The sequence below is a fragment of the Cricetulus griseus genome, chromosome 5 (assembly GCF_003668045.3).
Source record: "Cricetulus griseus strain 17A/GY chromosome 5, alternate assembly CriGri-PICRH-1.0, whole genome shotgun sequence".
NCBI lineage: Eukaryota > Metazoa > Chordata > Mammalia > Rodentia > Cricetidae > Cricetulus > Cricetulus griseus.
The window spans coordinates 84,852,904-84,872,369 of record NC_048598.1 but is presented as its reverse complement, the minus strand read 5'-3'; positions in this window follow the sequence as shown (position 1 = coordinate 84,872,369).

Here is a 19,466-nt window from a genome sequence, read left to right as displayed (position 1 = left end):
AACAAAGACCCTCCGACTGCACAGCCTCACATTTACTGTTTCCCTCAGCCCTCCCTGAGACACACAGATACACATGATCAGAGACGGAAACAGGGTTTTGGATTCTGAAAGATATACAACCTTTGGAATTGACAGTTCTTAACCAAATTTTGACTGTTTGCTTTCCTGTGTGTGTGTGTGTGTGTGTGTGTGTGTGTGCTGCGCGTGCATGCCTCCCAGGGAGAGGAGTTATTTCAAAGAACTGGGAAGCAGGAATACTTGTGCAAAGCTACTGTTCCTTCATCTATGTTTGTCCAGCCATGCAAAAGAAAGGTCAGACAGGCCCACACCACAGCCTGGGACTCACAGGCCAGGGTCCTGCTCAGAGCTGGGTGCTGTTTCTGATACAGCTTCCAACAGCAGCATCTTCTTCCTACTCTTTCCCTGACCCAGATCCCACCATGAGCCTTTAGGCCAGCAATTGCCTTAACAGGGCTCCATGCTTCAGATTGCTTTCTTTCTCTTCCCTTCGTCCCACTCAAATGCAACACACTAGCCGGGATACTGGTGCTTGGGAAGGAGGTGGCTGGCGTAGACTCTACAAGGCACTGCTTTTCTGGGCTGCCTGTTTTATACTATCCCTTTTTTTCCAGTCCAGGTCCCTGACACCTCTGGTAGAGTGTTGCTTTTCCTGCTGAAACACCTGGGGGATCAACTGACCTGGTGATCTGGGCTTCCATGAGCATCCATTAGCTTTCCATACAACCTGGCCCCCCACCTTTCCTTCCCTTCGAAGAATGCCACATTCTCCAACCTTGAAGCCGTGCTGCCTCTTGGCCACCCTCTGTCTTTTCCCATGATCCTCTAGTTCCTCTACTGTTCCAAGTTTGCCTTCCTGGAGTGCCTTCTCCCAGCCCTTCCCTTCAGTTTCCTCAGCTGCTACTTCATGCTTTTCCAGGAAGTAATGACACTTCTATAGCCAGGATTCGTGGGATTCTGGGATCTGGAGGGTGTATTTGTGGAACCCTGAGGCTTTATTTCCTTTACAAAAATGTCCAGAGTCCTTTGCTCAGGTCTAGGAAAAGTTGTGTAAAGAACTCTGGATTTGAAGTCAAAGATTCAATCCCAATTGAGATTGCTCAGTATGTGCAATCTAGTTTTGTTTTTTTTTTTTTTTGTCATTTGTTTTGCAAGATGGGGTTTCTCCATGTAGCTTTGGAGCCTATCCTGGCACTTGCTCTGTAGACCAGGCTGGCCTTGAACTCACAGAGATCCACCTGCCTCTGCCTCCGGAGTACTGGGATTAAAGGCGTGACAATCTAGTATTAACAAGAACAAATAAACATTTTTGATGTGGTAGACAACATGGTTGGGGGCTACGATTCTTCCTCAAGGCAGAACTGGCTTTGACTCCTTTGCCCCCTGGTTTCCACTGGAGAAATTGCTCGCCCTCCAGGCTCCCTTCCAATATGGAATATTCACTTTTCTCAGAACCAGCAGCCCAGCAGTTCATCAGAAAGGCCCTTCCCCACACTGTGAGGAGTTAACAGAAGGCCTGGGTTTCAGCCTTCTGATGCCACTGTGACAAAGAGCAGGGTCCAACCTCATCCCCATCCTCCTTGGGGTGGGTGGGGATGGGCATAGCCAGGCAGTGTGTTCCTCCACCTCCCTCAGGTAGGAAGTGAAGCTGACTATATCTATATCTATCTATCTATATATATATGTGGAGGTTGGGTTTCTGCCCTATAGAACATAAGGGAGCCCCAAGTTGGAGTTCCCAAGAAATTATGAGACATGGAGTTGGGGAAATGAGAAAGACCGAACAGAGGTAGAGGAAGATGCAGAAGCATGGGCAGAAAAAAGCCCAGAAGGAACCTTGAGTGAGGTAGTCAGACAAAGATAGAGAAAACAGTGCCCAGGAGAGATGGCAACTATCTGGAGAAAAGCTTACCCCCCCCCCCGGGGTGGAGCTCTGCCTGGAAACTTGAGCCCCTTCAGCCCTACAGTTATGCCATGGAGCAATGCCATTTCTCAACCCAGGGACCAAGAATGTTCTGAAGGCTCCCACAGCTTGGCCAGCTTACAGTGTTTCCTCAGCACCAGGGCCTGTTCAGTTGCTTCCCCTCCTGCTCTTGACTAGGCCTATTTTTTTTGTTTTTTAGATTTTATTTATTATGTATACAACATTCTGTTTCCATGTATATCTGCACACCAGAAGAGGGCACCAGATCTCATAATGGATGGTTGCGAGCCACCATGTGGTTTTCTGGGAATTGAACTCAGGACCTCTGGAAGAGCAATCAGTGCTCTTAATCTCTGAGCCATCTCTCCAGCCTCGACTAGGGCCTATTCTTGTTAGCTGCCTCCTTTCTGCTCAGCTGTATCCACTGCTCAGGATGCCTTGTGATCTCTTCTCCCCTCCATGTTCTGGCTCTCTAAGGTTGTGCCTGCTGGGACCCAACTCTGTGGTAAATGTTAGCTGAGAGAAGGCGTGAGCAAGTGGTTGACTTTGGGGCTGGGACCCTGAACTGAATGGAGAAGCGGGAGGTGGGAAGGAAAAATAGCAAGGGCCAAGCCCCAGGCTTACGCCTGTCCAGGGCAGATGGAGTGGCAAGCAGAGAGCTGGAGAGTTGGCCATCCATAAGTGGGGATGGATAGACCCTGGCAGGAGCTGGTGATACAGCAGGCAGGTCTGGAGGCAGGTGTGCATGTAATGACAAGAGATAACATATCAAACCTTCTCTCACCAACCAGTGCTCCCTGAGCAGATAGAGGAATGTTTTTCCTAAACCATGATCAATGAGAAGGACCCCACCCCTACTTTTTGGTTTTTCAAGACAGGGTTTCTCTGTGTAACCCTAGCTGTCCTAGAACTAGCTCTGTAGACTAGGCTGGCCTCGAACTCACAGAGATCCACTTGCCTCTGCCTCCCGAGTGCTGGGATTAAAGGAGTACACCATCATAGCCTGGCTCTATGAATCTAACCTTTTTGCTGTAGCTAGGGAAGTGGAGGGGGGAGTCAAGGGGGGCACTGAGTATGCACCTGGCTCTAACTTATAGAGGGTGGGAAATTCTCTGTCATCTGCTCCCCTCTTTGTCCTGGGGGCACACGGGAGAACCTTACTATGCTGAGTCAAGAGTCTTGGCTCTGTGGCCCTGTGGTGGCATCTTGCCTTGCCAGTGAACTTGTAGTGGTGGCTACACCCTTTGGGCATGGTTTCCGGTGCAAACCTGACCCATTATAAGGTAGAGGAGCTGTGGGCGCCCTCTCTTGGGTTGAGTAGAGCATTAGAAAGGCAGAGACTGTATCTTCTGGAGCAGGAAGACCACGACATTATTTACTCTTACCTGTGTAAGTGCTTCCCTAATAAATATCTATTTATCATTTATCTTGGGTCTGGTGGACTCATTTAAACCCCACTTTCATGGCCCCTCTCAGGAGTTTACAGTGTAACTGGGAAGATTCATCTCAAACCATTAGGGAGGGCCTAAGTAAAGGAGAATGTGGGAAGTGGAAGGGCAAGGGCAGAAAGGTGGACAAGAGCTCTGCTGCCTGACCCTGATGGAGAATCAGCCTGCTCTCAACCAGGAAAGGCCCCATCTCCCTGACACTTATCATGAGGTCAGAAAGAGTGCTCATTTAGTGGACGATGATGAGGCTTGTGGGTTTCAGGGATCTGTCAAAGGAGCCAGCCTTTGGAAGCAGCAGTACCCTGGCCCAGATCCCTGGGTTTTTCCCCAGCTTTTCATTAGTTTCTGGGGGGGGGGCTAGAGAGAAAGAGGGAGAGAGAGAGAGAGAGAGAGAGAGAGAGAGAGAGAGAGAGAGAGAGAGAGAGAGAGAGCAGAGAGAGACAGAGAGACAGAGAGAGAGAGGCACCAATGGAAGCCAAGACAGAGAGAGGTTCATTAAAGTCACTTTAGCCTCCAGGTAACAAGGTTGGGTCGTAAAGATTTATTATTTTATTGTTCTTATTAATACTAATGATAGAGCACACTTACTAAATGATTTCCATTATCATATAATCTACTTAACAACTGTAGGAGATAAACGCTATCATTATCTCCAGTTTTCATGATGAGAGAATTGATATAAGAAGAAGGTGGTGAGGTGCCTGAAAACAACTGTCAGGAGGCAACGGCCTCTCATGACTGAGGGTCTGCTGGGAATTCCCTCTTTTGGCCTGTATTGTAGCTCACCATCCGGCCAGTATGAGTTGATTTCTGCAACAAAAGTCCCACAGACAGCCTTTCCAAGTTCAGAGCTGCCATCTTGGTTAGAAGGTAAATGTGTGGTGAATTTAAAGGATAGAGGTGAGTAACGTCCTTCTGGAGCCAGTAGCTATGGGGACAAGTATGGAGTGAGTAGCTATGGGCACTTTGAAGAGGTTCTGCAACAGAAAACTAGGCTCAGGCAACTTCTATGCAGAATATTTCAGGAACCCCAGAGGGTTCTGTAATCCCTCCTCCCTCCACTTCTCTGAGGATAAGAGGGAACAAAACAATCAGAAATGATAGTTGACAAACGGTTAACTTGACTCTGGGAGTCTGCATGGAATTAAAATAATTATTTGAAAAATTCGGGGGAAAAAGCACGAAGGCACGCATACACACACACACACACACACACACACACACACACACACACACACAGGAAGTAAAAATTACACAAAATCCCTCCATTAGAGGAGATTACCTGTAGTAAGATGTGAGAGACATCTTGCCTGCTCCTCCAGCCCCATCTGCAGAGGTGACCACTCTGACCCTGAGAGGAGGGTGAAGGCTCACACAGATGCCTTGTGGACCCATCAGCTCCTCCCCCACCAGCTTTCCTGGCTTTTTTTGCAGCGGGGTTAAACACCTCTGGACTCCTGATGTTTGCAAGCTCAAATCCCAGTTCTGGCCCTGTTAAACAACAACAGCAACAATATATCCCCCCAAAAACTAAAACAAAACCTGTCGTTTGGATTTGTTCCTTTTTTTTTTTCCTTTCTTTTTCTTTATCCCTATTCTCCAGAGCCTGGGCCCTTCCTCACATATGCTCCTAAGATCCCTTCCCATCTCAAAGTGTGCACAGGCACCAGATTCATCTGCTAAGAGCACTGCTTCAAACACGTCATTTTCCTACTGGAAAAATCTTTGATGATTCCCCATCATTTGGAGAGTAATTTAGCTGGCTCTTACAGTTAGATGCAACCTACCTCTTGGATTCTTGTATGCACAAGCACTTCCTGACTCATGGTGGCAGCCCAGCTGGTCACTTCAACAATCTTAGGAGTTCTTCTCCGGGCTAGCTAATAGCTTATTCTTCCCCATACTCTGCCATGAATGGCCTGGGACTGGGACTAAACTTCATTTTCTCTGTCTGCTTTAACTCCCTGTAGAAGTTAAGAACAATGGGACTTAAAGTTCCTGCTGTGGTCACCTGCCCCTGCTCACCCTGGTGTCTTGATCATCTACTTTAGTCTCTGTGGTATTTCTTGACATATCTCTCTCTCTCTCTCTCTCTCTCTCTCTCTCTCTCTCTCTCTCCTTGTTTTTTTTTTCACCACCACCCAGCTAACATATTCTCTCTCTCTCTCTCTTTGTTTCTTTTGAGACAGGTCTTGCTTGGTAGCCCAGACTTGCCTGGAACTTGCTGTATAGTCAAGATTGGCCTTGAATTTGTCATCTGTTTGCCTCTCTGCCTCCCAAGTGATGGAAGTACAAGTGTGTATTACCACACTCAGCCAGTCTTGACATTTTTTTAAAAAATTTTTTCATGTGTAGGGTGGTGGTGGTGGTGGTGGTGGTGGTGGTGGTGTGTGTGTGTGTGTGTGTGTGTGTGTGTGTATGTGGGGGTGCATTGCCACGGTAAAGATCAGAGGACAGGCTTGGGTGTCAGTCCCTGTCCAGCTTGGTTGAGACAGGGACTGTGTATACTGCGAGCTAGCTGGTCAGTGAGCTTCCAGAGATTCTCCTGGCCCAGCCTTCTATGCCCAGTAGGAGTTCTGGCATTGCAGAAGTGCTACTTAGTGGGTCCTGGGGATTCAAACTCAGCTTCTCATATTTGCACTGCCACAGAGTCATCACTCCAGCCCTAAATATTCTTGATGAAAAGAAGACCCTGGGACCTCCCCTTCTGCTGTAACTTTCTAATTTCTTGGCAGTTTGGTGACAGTCCTCTCGGAAACAGGGCCTCTGGATGCCACCATTATTATTGCCTTTGCCTATAGAGCCCTGCTGACCTTCCCAGGAAGGGTGGGCTCCTTCTCTGTATCCAGCTTCCAACGTTTTCTCATCAGATAGGCCTCCTCTGATCACTGTCCATCATGGTGCCCTGTTTTACGTTCTCAAGACACTGATTTCTGAAACCATCTTGCCACATCTGTCATAGTTTTCCTTGCCTGCCTCTAGCCTCTCCTCATGCCTATGTAAAATCATGAGGGTAGGGCTTAATCTTGTTCTTTGGTGGAGTTTGAAGCTCTAAACAGTGGTGGTATAGGTCTTTGGCTAGTAAATTTGAATGTTTTTCCTCTTATGGTTTGGACACCATACACCTAGTAATGTGCTTGTCGTCTGAATGAGAGACATTGGTCATACGTTAGAGGCTAAACCTCAAGTGTCTCCTTACCAATGGGAAAGCAACCACAAATAAACCTCTTTTGTCTTAGCCCAAATCAGCCTCCTTATCGACTGAACCTGGCTCCCTGAAACTGTGGCCTGTGGTTGTTCCAGTTTAACTGAGCCCTGTCCCATTCCCTCAGGGCTCCACTGTGTGACTTTAAGGTGACAATCAGTTAATCCAATAACAGAATCCTGCTAATGTGCTAATGGGAAAGGGTGGGAAAAAGGCTCCCGGCTCTCCCTCCCTTATGATTCAGGTAACATCTGTGTCTTTAACAGAGCCCTTCTGGAGACAATTAAATAAATGCTTTATTGAAACAATAAAATTAATAGGGGCCTCATGGAACTCAATGAAAGGTTTTTAAAAATTAACTTCATTGTATTTTTAAGCTCTAAGACAAGCTTTGGGGGGCGGAGCCTGGGGGGTGGGTTAAGGACCACATTTTCATGAAGCAGATCCCTGACCAAACTGTTGGATGCTTGGAGGAACCAAGACACATTGTTCCCTTTCCCTGTGGAAGGGCTACTTTGTTACAGGGAGTGGGGAGTGGGGGAGGGGGTGGGGTGCTGGGAGCTCTGATAGGATCTTTGAACAACAGACCTGGTTTTATCCTTGGGACTATGTCATCTTATACATTGATTACTTTCAGCCTTCATGGGTTTTGTGTAGCATAGGTTAAGTGTCTCAAGAAAAGGAATGCTACAATGACAGTTGTCATGTTGAACGGGTGTGGTGGCTTATGTTGTCTGCAAACCTAGTACCGTAGAGGCTGAAGTGGGAGGCTTTTGGTGAGTTGAAGGCTAGCCAGGGATATGTAGTGAGTTTTGGGCCAGCCTGGGCTACTGTGTGAGACCGTCTGAAAAAACAAAAAATAAACCAAACAATAACAAAAACAAAAACTCACAAGGCACCCATTCTGAAGTGAAGTAGGTGCGACATTCATTTCCTGGTCCATCTGCCCCACTTGGCTGCCTGTCCACAGATCTCATCCTAGTTCATCACCCACGGTTGTTCCATTTCCCTAGGAACCAGGTTTGACCTTAGTAAAGATCATGGTCAGAGTTTGTCAAACCAGAACCGGAGGCCACAAGTTTCTGGCAACCTGTGGGTGGTTCTTCTGGTGGGGGAAGGCATAGGTGTTCTCTGGGACACGGTTTCCTTATGGATTTGCTGGGCTTGGGATGGGGGGCGGGTAATGGGCATGAGACCCCAGACAGGGAAGTTATCCTGGAAGATATTGTTCTCTGCCCAGATGGATGGAGCTGGCATGAGACTGTCTTCAGGAACCCCCATTATTCCTATCAAGGTAGCACGCTGATTCAAACCATCTGCGATGTCTGAGTAGACTTGGCGATTCCAACTCTGAGCTCCTGCCTTACGCTGCTCCATGCGAATGAGAGGAGAAGCCTGAGAGTATGGTTCAAATCCGAGTGGATCTTCTTCCAGAGCTCCAGACTTCTTGTCCCCGCCCACTCGTGACCCAGGGCATGCGTGTGTGCCCCCACCCCCTCCGCGGAGCTGCCCCCAGTCAGTGGAAGGGCTTCTGACCTGGAACTCCAGAAGGTGTCTGTTCCCAGTTGTACCCTAAAGTGATCCTGTGACTTGGGGCAAATGATTTGGCCTTTCTGGGCCTCAGTGTTTTCATCTACAAAATGGGGATACAGACACCTGCTGCGGTTCTTTTGAGGATCGAATGAAGCACAGGTGTGAGCCACTTTGAAGTGCATGAAAGCGGCAGAGGCGGCTGCATTCCTCGCTGGTACAGATCCCAGGAACCCACCTTCCTTCCCCCTGGACTCAGAACATCTTTTGTGCTTGGAAAGGAGAATGAGGATTTGGGAGCGTTTTTATATAATTCCTTTACTGCCGTCCCCCCACCCCCCAAAGCCTCTTCTCCCTTTCCCCCCACCCCCCATCCACATTCTTGTTTCCCAGACTGGAGATCTCGGAGGTGTCTCACTCTTGTCATTCCTTTATCCCCTCATATCTATGCTGTCAGCATGGCTTGTTTGCCCCTTTGAAGTCTATCCCAGACTCACCTTCGCTTCCTGGTCTTACAATTACCGCCACCTCCATCTAAACCATCATTATCCCGGCTTCTGTGTGAGCACCCCCGAAGTTTCTCTCTGGTTTCACCCTTCCTTTCCAGTGTGCTTTCCTGCACAGGGCTGCTAGCTCCCAGGGTGGGGGTGGGGCTGAGGCTTACTAACCCCCTCTCTCTACCGTCTCATCAGGGTCTCATTCTCTGGTTAGTCTGAAAGTGTCCCGAAGCTTCCAGTCCTCAGATCGTTTCCTCTTGTCTTCTTCTTCCAGGTCCACGGCCTCGATTTTCCTCTACAACCAGACTGTTGTCCTGAGTGTCCTCAGAAAAGTCCAGCCCATTCTGACTTCTGTGTCCTTGCATAGGTCACTTACCCGCAGGGCCTGGGAACACCTTCCTCTAGTCTGTCTGCCAACTCTCCAGACTGTAGGACCCAGCTTGTCCCCCGTTCCCATCCTCAGAACTGTCCTAGGAGGTTGTCTCATGGGATGATCTCTCCATATTCCTATTGCTTGTGTTAACAGGACTGACTTAGTCTCTCAGCTCTCACTCTCACTGTCCATTCCCCTATTATGCCTAATCAAAAGCTGGAGGGGCCCAGTAGAGTCTTTGTTGAGAAGGTGGACCAGGAGTTCTGGCTTGGTGTATGGAGCCGGCCCAAGAGATTCTGTAGTCAAGATTTCTTGGTTCCTCTTTACCCTCCCCCTACCAAACTGTGTTCTTCAGAATCTGCCCCCTGCTATGTCTCCATCCATCAGTAATAAAGTAGGAACAATAGGGGGTTTCTTTCTAATTAAAGGGAGCAGTTAGTGTTTCCACTTCAAAGCCCTGAGAGAGAAGACTTTTGTTCCTCAGGCCGGGAGTCTGGGAACCCAGTCGGGTTGGGAAGCAGAGCTCCAGGCTCAGCCAAGCATTAAACTCGTGAACCTGAGATCCCCCCATTTGCAGGCAGAGGAGCTCAAATTTAAAACAACAACGTAATTTGGTAACTTGGGCTCTGATAAAACAGTTGGGGGATTTCTTCTCTCTGAGCGTCTGAAGCCAATGTTATTACAGGTGTGTGCTTGTCTCTCCCACACCCTACCCTGCCCCTGTTGCCCCAACACATACAGCACACACATGTGCCATATCCTGCTCTCTCATGGATGTGGGATTCACAAAGCACACCCGGCACATACTTACTGCATTCCAAGCCTTGGCCCCATTCTCAGACACCCTAGCCCAAACTCTTCCAGTGGCTGCATCACCCCTCACCCCTAAATGCCTAGGACTGAAGGATTGTAGTTGAAGACTGTCCATTTTCTGTCCAGCTGGAAGTTGACTTGTCAGGAATGTGTTCTCTTCCTCAAGCTTCTACTGGTTGAAGGCTGATCACTAACAGGTCACACTGCTAATAAACTGGCTTATGCTTCTGGCCACAAACTGCAATTTCCAAGCAGCCATGCTAATCACTTTCTGGTGTGATGAAAAAATACCTGAGCACATCAACTTACAGCAATGGAGGTTTATTTGGCTCATGATTTTAGTGGTCTCAGGCCATGGTCAGGCTCCATTGCTTTGGGCCCAAGGCACAGCTTTATGAGCTGTCATGGTGACAGAAATGTGCAGTAGGGGACACTGCTCACCTCAGAGTTGCTAGAAAAAGAGAGAAATGAGGGAGGCAGCAAAGGAAAAGGAAGAGAGACAGAGAGAGAGACACACACACAGATACATAGATAGACACATACATACACATATATAGACATACAAACACACAGAGAGACAGAGATAGATACATACATACAGACAGGCAGAGATAGATAGACACATACATACATATAGACAGACAGACACAGGGACAGAGATGCATATATACTGAAGAAACTCATCTCGAGTCAGTAACAACACTAGTCACTGAGCAATCCTGCCCTTCACCTCAACTGCTACAAGGTACTCCAGGCCGTGGACAAGATGACAGTGGAATCAACTTTCCCCGAGTTGCTTGGGCCAACAGTAGGCGAGTCTTCCTATAGTCTGTAATCCACAGGTCACATGCTATCAGCAAGAAGGCAGGTGTCCTGCAGCCCGCTAATATGGATGGAGGACCTTGGGGGTGGCTGTCCATGCAGCCTGCTGGCAAGTCTCTATTATTCTTTAATTATTGATTCAGGTAAAATCTTATCCTTCTCAAGAACTCTGATACTTTTGACGACTGGTAGTCTTGCCAGCTTAAAGCAAAACAGATTCCAGGGACAGGTATTTTAGGGTTTATCTATGTGAAGATAGGAAAGTGTAAGATGTATGAAGGTCTGAGAATGTAGTTATAAAGGTCTGAGGATGGAAAGTTCTAACACAGTAGATAAATGTAAGTTATGAAAGTCTGAGAATGGAAGGTCTAAGATGGTAATGTAAAATGTATGAATTAAAGTTATAAAGGTCTGAGGATAAAAAGGCTTAAGTGATGATAAAGTGAGTTGAGACATTAAAAAGAATGAAATATGTTCCTGATTTCTCTATTTCTCATGCTACTGTTCATAGTCAGTTCTACAATACCACTGTACGATCATAACTACTAGGTCAAGATTAAGATGCTTTTCATTGTCTTAAAAAAATGTCAATTTTAAAATGGTAATGCTTTCAGCCAAGTTGCTTCTAACATGAATATGCTGCTAATTGTCTAATACTTATGTTTCCACAAACACTAAGGATTCTTTTAAGTTCCAGGGAGCTGAATTGGATCCAAACAAACAGGTCTAAGAGGCCTCAGGGAGTTCCGTACAGCCTGGACTGCAATGAAACAACCAGCTACCCTAGGACGTGGCAGCACCCCAACCTTCTCGGGTCCCCCAAAGATGTTCAAGGCCCCCCACGTCAGCAGGAAGCAGTCTTGAGAATTCGACGCCCTTATTCCTTAACCTGCCACGTTAACACCCCACCATTTTAAAATAATAAGTAGAGGTGGGAATGAAAGGTTCAGGCTTTGACGCTGATCGGCTCTACCTCTTTAAGAGACAGACCCTGTTCCCTGACAACAGTCAGGGCATACACAAAAAAATGTGCTACATCATCACCACATCACCCACCACGCATGAGGACTCTGGGCATGCGTGGAACCTCAGTGAGCATGCGCAGTCTTCCCTTTAAAAGCTCCAACTTTCCTGCTTCACACTCTCTCTGCTTCCTCTCTTTACACCGCTTTCTCTCTTCTCACTTGTGCTTCACTGTCTCTTCTCCCACCTATGCGTGCTCTCTCTCTCTATGGCGACCGGCCATGGTGGTCAGCCATTACCCCTGTTCCTCTTCTCTCTTAGTCCCCCTACTCTGCTGGGCCATATAATAAACTAGTTAACATGTCTCATTTGCATCTTTCTCTTTTCCTTCTTTTAAATAAAAACATAACATATGCAGATAGGCAGAGATAGATAGATAGATACACACATATACATATATACATGTATGTATGTATATACATACAGAAAGATAGACACAAACAGAGACAGAGATAGATACATACAAACATGCATACAGACAGGCAGAGATAGATACATACATAGACACACACAGGAGAGAGAGAGAAAGAGAAAGAGAGAGAGAGAGAGAGAGAGAAACTTACAGGGCATACCCCCACTAACCTAATTTCTCTAACTAGGCTCTACTTCCCAATAATTTGCCATCAATGGCTTAATTGGAGCCTTCTTGATATTACCTGGCAACCAGCCTTTAACACAGGAACCTTTGTGTGTGTGTGTGTGTGTGTGTGTGTGTGTGTGTGTGTGTGTGTGACTTCGTACCCAAATCATGACATTAGTCCCAAACTGAAACCCTCATATGATCATAGCCTGAAGCTTCAAATGACCACATGCTATCTTAAGTGTAGTCATAATCTGAGACACAACAAGATCATAAAATTGGGTCCTTGGGTTAACAAATTGCCTAACAAGTTTAACCCATTGATTATAATGGGGATGGGAAAACAGTTGTTTTTTGTTTGTTTGTTTGTTGTTTTTTGTCTCAGTTCTGTGGTTTAATCTGTGAAATCCATACTGACCTTCTATTTGTTTGTCCATCTGTCTGTCTATCTGTCCATCCACCCATCTTATACTGAGCACCTTTATTGTTTGTCATGTTGTGGGAAGCATAGTTAAATATAGGCAAACTCCATCCTGAAACATCTTTGTGTTTGGCTGGAGAGATGGCTTAGAGGTTAAGAGCACGGGCTGCTCTTCCAGAGGTCCTGAGTTCAGTTCCCAGCACCCACATGGTGGCTCACAACCATTGTGTAATGAGATCTGGCGCCCTCTTCTAGAGTACAGGCACACATGCAGTCAGAACACTGTATGCATAATAAATAAATCTTAAAAAAAAAATCTTAGTGTTGAAGGGCGGATCCCTTTACCCAGCCCCAGCTTTGGCAGCCTTGACAGGCTACAAAAAAGACCCAGCAAGACATAGGCCCCTGACTCAGCAACATGTGCTGAGTTCCCCACCTTGCTCAACTTTGCCCTGCATGTGTTGAGAAACCAATCAGAAGTCAGCTGGTGGTCTCTGGATGTACTGATAATTGTGGAGTGCAGAGCGTACAAACCGCCCTGGGAGGGTCTCTAGGCATAGCAACCTTCCTGTAGCTGCAGCTGACCAATCAACACAGTACAGGTCGCCCAAGCCCAGAGGTGCACCAATCCTGAGACTGTTGCTATGCAACTAGTGGACCTCCCCCCTACACTCCCCTTGCTCTCCCCAATATATGCTGGGCCCCACCGCTGCTTGAGGGCCCCACCTGCTTCACTGGCTATTTTGGATGGATGGGGGAACTGAGTTAACTTGTAAAATTAGACTCTTTGCTTTTGTATCGGATCTGATGTCTTGGTGATTTGGGGGTTTAGAGTTTGGGCAAACAGTGTCAGGTTAACAGCACGACTTTGACTTTTGATAGGTGAACATCGTGTGTTAAGACTCCACTGATTTACTAGCAGGGCCATTGTGGACCTGATTGCTTAATCTTTCTGCGTCTCAACTTGCTTATGGGTAAACTGGGCCTAAGAATGCCAGTGGTCTCTGGACAAATGAATTCGTTGATATGGCGATAGCTAGCCAGGTGCCTGGAACATACAAGAGGCTCAGTGAATAAGAACGATCATTTAGTTCCCATTCGTTCGGAAGGATATGCAGAAATACCTAAAAGAATGAAGTTGCATGCTAAGAGCTTTTCTAGTTTTAGGTGGCAAATGAAGGAGATCAGAGAGACCCCAGGCCTGTGGGCTGTCAGGGAAGGGCTCCTGGAAGAAGAAGGTAGTCTTTGACTTCAGAGGAATTTGCTTGGCTTATCAGGCGAAGGAAGAAGAAAGAATGTGCATGTTGCCACAAATAGCATCCCTTGGCAGACTTGAGACTGGCAGTGCGACTGGAGGACGATAGACATCATTCCCATGGCCCTTGGTGAAGGTGAGTAACATTGTAAGCACGATAGGAGGTCTCAGGGGACATGTGATGGTGGGCGGTGACTGTAGTGAAGCAATGGCTGGGTTTCTAGAAGCCTTCCACCTTCCCTCAGTTGTGACCTTGCCTCTTCAGAACCCTTGCTCTCCCTTACCCTTCTCCTCATTATTACCCTTTATCTTGTGGAGAGCAGAGACACACTCTGCCCTCGATGCTTGCCTTTTTCTTCCTGCTGAACCTTCTGGCCTAAGATCATGCCTGGCTCTATGGAAAGAGTCCGTTCTCCATGTGATCCTGGTGGTGTGGGGCATGGCGTGATGTGATGCTGTGGCCTTGCTCACTCCCCTGATAATTTCTCCTTAATTGAGCGTAAAGTATGTGAGGAATGCGGAGCAGCCGCAGGAAGCGGGCTGTGTAGGCACCTCAGGGATCCAGGTTCTGGACTTTGAGATGCAGATAGCCAGCAGAAGCCCACATAGGGTGCATTTCTGGGTTTCCCATCTCCTCTGCTTAACATGGAGGTCAGCCCACTTCTCTAAGCCTCGGTTCTGACCTTCTCTCTCTTGCTGCCAGAGAGTTCTACATTTATGTCAAACTGACCACAGTTGCCTCTCTCCTTGGGCTTCTTTCTCAACTTTTTTGTTTGTTTGTTTGTTTTAAGACAGGGTTTCTCTGTGTAACATCCCTGGCTGTCCTGGAACTCACTCACTCTGTAGACCAGGCTGGCCTCCAACTCAGAGATCCGCCTGCCTCTGCCTCCAGAGTGCTTGGATCAAAGGCATGCTCCACCACCGCCCAGCTTAGTATTTCTTGATTTAAGCTTGCCTGATATGAAGAGTCCTTGTAAATCTGTAATTCCAGATTGGACTCTAAAATTATCCACTCTCCTCTGGAGGAGGGAAAATGCCCTTGGCTGCTGAGACCCCTGGGACTGGGCTGTGCAAAGGTGTGAGTGCAGGTTTGAACCCCGTCGGGGAAGTCACCTCAGAGAGGATCAGAAGGCAGTGCTGTGTGTGCACCTCTGTCACCAGGGATGCAAGATTGAACTGTCCTGCCTTCTCTTCGAGTCACATGAGAAGGCACAGGTGGAGGATGCAGGCTTCTGCTCTGTCCTGACACGGTGGTGTTAGCCATGTAGCCTGTGAACCAGGTAGCCCGAGGCGAGGATTTAATCCTCCCAGAGGTTGCTTCCTCTTGTTGAGTACTCTGGTGGCATCTCCATGCATGTCAAGGTGGAGTTAGATTTGCCGAAGCATGTGGAACACAGAGCAGACACTCTTATGTGACTCTTTGTAAGAGATTGGAGGGAGAGGACCAATGCTGTCAGGATCCCGAGAGACCCCCTTGAAGGGACAGGATGACACTGAGAACTACTTCTGAGGATTCCCACCCAGACCTGGGTAGGTCACAGAGCAGGTGTGTGCAGAAGGCAGGCAAGAGACAAATACAGAATTGGGGCTTGATACTCCAGAACTGCATCTCTGGCTCTCAGTAAAAGAAGTGACAAGTGCATTTCTCCATATCCCCATTCCTAAGGTGTGACCAGAGGAAGTGGCTGATTTGGTGATGGGAGGGGCTCAGGTTAAAGTTAAAGAACTTCCTGTCCAACAGAGACAGTCTGTGGAGGTAGCCAGTCCTCCTGGAACGGTAGAGTGTGAGCTGCCGTCTATGTTGTCTGTTTTCCCAGATAGGATGAGGACAGGTTAAGTGGCGGGTGGTGTGTGTGTGTGTGTGTGTGTGTGTGTGTGTGTGTGTGTGTGTTGGGGGTGTTGGGCAGACAGTCTTGGGTGGTTTCTTCCACCCCAGCACCCCAGGCAATGCTAGCCACTTTCACAGTCCTGTTTCCTCCACTTCTTTAGATGGCACTCTTTGGGAGATATGTCTGAAAGTTGCAAGGCTGAGAATAACACTGAATCTATCCAGCCACTTCTGGGAAGTTCCTGCTGTTAGCAATTTGCAAAATTTCTCCCAAGATGAAAATTCAAAACGAAGTGGGAAGTAAATGGGCCTTGTGAGCGATGGCACAGGAAGCTTTGTCACTGGGGTGTTTATGTGCACGGGGCTGGGTGGACTCAACGGGGCAGTGGGCCCCTTCTTCATCTCTATGGTGCCTGAAATGCTGGGCATTTGTGAAGCTCAGGAAAGATGCTGACCTGCAGGGCTAAAAGTGACATTTCTTTCCCTGTTCCAGAGACAGAGGCAGCCCTCCCCTGAGTGGCAGGAGGTACCCAAGAACACAAATACCAATGAACGGAGGTCAGTCAGGTTGAGCATCAGGACTTGTAGGAGTGTTAGGATGGAGTAACAAGGCTTTGATGCAGGAGTTTGGTGTGTTTATTTGTACAAATCTCTGCCACCACCCCCGCCCCCGACACACAACAGGCTGAACATTTTTGAGAAGCCAAACACTAAACTTCTTTCTTCCTCAGAGCTGTGCCCCTCCTGGAACCCAGAAGCAGTTCTGTCCCCTCTTCCAGCCCCCATCTCCATCCCTGTCCACATCTGGGTCTACATTCCTGTCTAGAGGCACAGCATTCCTGGCAGTGGCCATGGCTGAGCCACATCTGGGGCTCTGATGGCCACATCTGTTCTTCTCCTCTCAGAGCTGGTTATTTCTGTTCTCACTTGTATCGTTGTCATCTGTGGAGTCCAGAGGGGTTCTGTAGATGGTGGGTCCCTAATCTCCAGAGCCATCAGTTTCTAGAGGAGGGCGGTGGGGGTGGGGGCCCCATGTCACCAAGCCTTCATCTCTGCTCCCTTGGGTCCTTGGCTATGAAGGTTCATGTCAGAGACAATAGTGCCAGAGGTTTATACTTCCCTGGCGCTACAGTGTCTGTGACACTCAAGGCTTTCTGTCCCAGGAGCTGGGTACACTGTTGTTTTACGGAGCACATGGTTTCATAAGACAAATTCAGGTAAGGGTGGCAGAATACCCAGGTTGGATATGGGAGAGGGATGAATCTGGCAATATGGGGGATGGGAGGAGGGACAATATGGGATTGGACACAAGCAGCTAAGGGTATTCTCTCCAGGCTGTCTTAGAAGTGAGTTCCTAGGCTGGTTTAAGAAAGAAGGGCTATAGGTAATGTCAACATGTATCAAGAGGACTAAGAGTTATATGACCGTATGGTTGAATGGGTGAGCTAAGCGTTTCTTGATGTGGCCTTTCATGGTTGGACAGACACTGTGGCTATTAAGTCCCTGACACAGAGCCTGGCCCAGGAAAACAGAGGGCTCTAGAAGTGAGTGCCTTTCTTCCCGTCTGTCCCAGACTTGTGGATATCTGTGGAACTCTGAAAGCCAGGGTCCTGTCAATGGAGGCCCTTTAGGGGTGGGGAAGCAGACCTTTTGTTAATTTCTTCACTGTACCAGAGAAATCTTCAGGTCTGGAGCAGGAAGAAGAAACTGATTGGGATCCTGTGATGGATGAACAAGCCCCTCTGTGATATGTACATGAGAGAAACCACTGTTTAGGTGGTTGTCCCTGTTCTGTTCTAGAAGGCTCTGGAAAATTGAGGCCTTAGAAGGCACTTTTACCTAGCTTGTTGCTTGCCATGGATCAGAATACTGGCTGGGCCCAGTTAAGACTCAGCAGTCAAGAAAAAACACCCTGGCAGGGTCAGAGGCACAGTGATGAAGTTTCTGCTGTTTTTTAGAACCCAGGAGTGGAGCAGTTTTCATAAACTGACCATTCTTGCCCATGCTCTGACTTCTGTAGAAGCTGGGCTCTCTCTCTCTCTCTCTCTCTCTCTCTCTCTCTCTTCTCTCTCTCTCTCTCTCTCTCTCTCTCTCTCCACAGTAAGTTTTAGGATTTGTATGCAGATAAAGGTGTGGGGTTGAATTCAACTTTCGGAGGGTGTGGGTTGAGATCACTTTGAGGTTTTGAGACTGTAAAGGGTGGGTCTGAGGCCAGGGCGAATTTGGGATGGAAGTCAACAGGAGAGGAGGACGAATAACCACATCGGGCTAGGTCTTAGCATAGACTCAGGAGACACTGAGGGATGCTGGCGGTCCAGCTTCCCGAGGGGGTGCCCTTGTTGGCCTAAGCCTGGCACGTTTCCCAGGACGACCCTCCTACCTCTTGGGTGAACAGAAGATGAAGGCCTCCCTTGAGCAGAGCAGGGCTGGGAATGAGCATTAGAACAAGATTTCAGGGACTTTCAGGAACTTGCCGCCCAGACTGCTTGAATTTTAGGGTAATTCCAGCCCTCCCACACCTAGCTGGCCATGCCTCCCACCTCAGCTGATCCAATCTCCATCACACTCTGTGCTCTCTCTTGTCTGGCATCTGATTTTAGGACTTTGTGTTCCCAGCTCCCTTCATGTCACAAGGAGCAGCGGGGAGGAAATCTTGGCCTGGCCTGGGTGGCCCTCTCCTCTCCTTCCCCCTCCCCACTTCTCCTCCAGTCTTGTCTCCTGGGGGAGGGTAAGACACAAAAGCCGGATCTCTTCTCTTTGCAGTCTCTCCCCCTCTCTCCCAGTTCCCTCCAGGGCTGAAGGAGGCCAAAGAAAACAGAGAGCTTCTCCGGCTCCCTCTCTCTCTCTGGCTCTCCCTCACTTCCTGCTCCGGGAAGATGGTTTACTCACCCCCCTCCCCCGCCCTGGCAGAACCTGGCCTTGGTGTCAAGTTTCTGTAGAACTCCCAGAGTCAAAAGATTGGGCTCTAACTGGACCCTTTATTTCTCTTCATTTCACCTTTTTCATGTCTTCACCAACCCCCACACAAGGCTACATATAGCAATCACCCCTCCCTGTGTTGAAATTTTGATCTTCAGATGGTAGGAAAATGCAGTGGAGGAAGGAATGTTCTCTTGGGGGTGAAGGACAGATGGGGAAAAGGTGGGGTGAAGAGTCAGGAGGCTCCTGTAAGGAAGGGCTCTCTCTGTACAATGGGTGAGAAGGAATTCTGTGCATAAGGGAACCAAATGCTGTTCCTTTTGGTGCTGGTGACCCAGTGCAATGAAGCTCCTGCTTGTAGGACAGGAGTGTGTCTGGAGCTAAGTGACATTGTAGCTGGCCAAGGGCAGACTTGAAAGACTGTACAACAGTGAGACCAGAGGACCAAATGGTCCAAAGTCTAATTGGGGCCAACCTAGGAGACAGGCCTCTTTTAGAAACCTCTGGGTTTTTGGATCCCTGTTCAATCCAGTTCCAGGGTTAGCTACCACCCGTCTCCAAATTCCCTAACAGGATTCTAAGTGAGACCTTTGTTGAAGACACTTTGGATTCCTGAGGAGACTGGACCTCTCCATACCCCTGTTGTAAAATGTAAATAATTAATAAATAAATAGGAGGAAGAGGAAGGAGAATCCAGAGGTGTGGTGATGTATTATTTATGATTTAATAAAGATTAACTGAAGTATCAGAAAGCAAAGCCAGCCACACTAGTTAGCTGTAGAAGCTAGGCAGTGGTGGCACACACCTTCA